Source organism: Triticum dicoccoides, chromosome 1B (assembly GCF_002162155.2).
Source record: "Triticum dicoccoides isolate Atlit2015 ecotype Zavitan chromosome 1B, WEW_v2.0, whole genome shotgun sequence".
Classification (NCBI taxonomy): domain Eukaryota; kingdom Viridiplantae; phylum Streptophyta; class Magnoliopsida; order Poales; family Poaceae; genus Triticum; species Triticum dicoccoides.
In genome coordinates this window covers 323,770,803-323,772,457 of record NC_041381.1, presented here as the reverse complement: position 1 = coordinate 323,772,457, position 1,655 = coordinate 323,770,803, and the positions used below count along the sequence as shown (strand labels likewise).

General features: G+C 37.9%; 1 long non-coding RNA gene across 1 annotated transcript in view; it reads right to left on the bottom strand.

Moving 5' to 3' along the window:
- Positions 1-352: 352 nt before the first annotated feature.
- The window catches only part of LOC119332982, a 2,098-nt gene continuing 795 nt past the window's right edge, over positions 353-1,655 (bottom strand). Inside the window, exons 2-3 of the long non-coding RNA XR_005161154.1 lie at positions 1,117-1,222; positions 353-1,034 (exon numbers count right to left, since the gene is read on the bottom strand). This is a non-coding gene — a long non-coding RNA (uncharacterized LOC119332982). The remainder of the gene's footprint in view (positions 1,035-1,116; positions 1,223-1,655) is intronic.

Genomic DNA, 1,655 nt, shown 5'->3' with positions numbered 1-1,655 from the left:
GAACGACCATGTGTGGCCGTTCCCAGGATTTTAAGAATAAAAAAAATGTACTGTACTAGTTACTGTAACACTTCACTGATTTTACCAAATATCCCTTACTGCTTTTGATTTTTATGACTGGGATGTCAATCGTGGAAAGTCGATGTCATGCACTTGCAAAATATTATTGAAATATTGACTAGACTACTTTCATTTCCTATAAACTAGCACAAAAAGCATCCAGTTAGTAGGTGAACCTGAAGCACACTTCATCAGAAGGTTCCAAAATTTAGCAGTAGAACTGTCATGTGAAAGTTAAAAAAAATTTAAAAACTATTCGCAGAACTGAATGGATAGCCATACAATTCATTCATAACAAAAGGGAACATACACATTAAAAAAGACCATAGGCTCGTTCATTACAAAGTAACACAGGGATCAATACATTCTGAAGAAGATCCACCCAGCTGCAATAATTATGTTGGAGTAACTCTACCTAGGAGCATGGATGACAAGTGCTCAACCTATATCTTAGCTGCCGATAACAAGCTGAAAGCACAAAGATTAGTCTGTTTCATCTGAAGATGGTTCTCCACCCATGTCAAAAATATAACGAGGTTTGAATTTCACCATGGTATTCCAGTTCTCACTTCTCGGATGTTGGATATAAAAGACCTGGTCCACTTGGGAAGAAAATACAAAAGGATCATCCTCTAACTTCTCCCCTATATGTATTTTTCGGGAGAAGTTCACATGAGTGAATCCAAACTCATCTCTTACAATACCAGCTTTGTGATGATCATACCAGTCACATTTGAAGAACAACACCTTGTAATCTCTGGATGACAATTCGAAGATGTCAGATAGCCGGCCATAATAGGACACACCATTTTCAGCAAGGTTCATGACACCACTATTTTGTGTCACACGTCCTGTATCATGGCTGATAGTATGAAATCTGAAACCATTAATTATATAGCCGCTGTAGTGCACCCCAGATTTGCTTGGTTTTGCGGCTAATGCTCTTATCTTTTCTGTGATATCCAGTCCATCATCTAGTATAACATGTATGTAAGAGTGGTTACATTGAGTTCATATGGAACTGCAGTGAAGGAACATGCAAAAGGTGAATTATACCTTTTGTTCCAACCAGTCAGCAAAGTGTCTACTAATCAAATCCTCATCGTCATCATCCATCAAATTTAAGTTACCCGGTTTCCTCTTCTCTTGATACACAAATTCTCTGTAATAATAAGACAAATAACATCATGATTTTTTCCAACTTGTGAAAAACAAAAGAAATAGAAGATAGCACTTAAGCACACCTACGGAGATCATCAAGCTCATCAGTGTGTCGCAAGACATATCGATGTGCTTGAACTAGAAGCTGATCGTCCAACTGGCCTACAGTGACAGCCTTTCCAATTGGCTCACCAACACTATCAAACATGTACATGCCCTTTGTATTAGCTGAAGGATCAGGGTTCCTAGATGTTCTTGTGAAACGTGTGGTTCCTTCTAGAAATCTTCAACAAAAGGTTAAGCATTCTTCAACAATATATCCTTCAGCAATAGAACCTTCAAGATAGAAGGCTAGCTGGTATAACCAGTCACTAAAAATCTAAGTAATATCCAGTGGTCTCTCTTGCTAAAACAAGAAAAGTACTCTTGTGTGG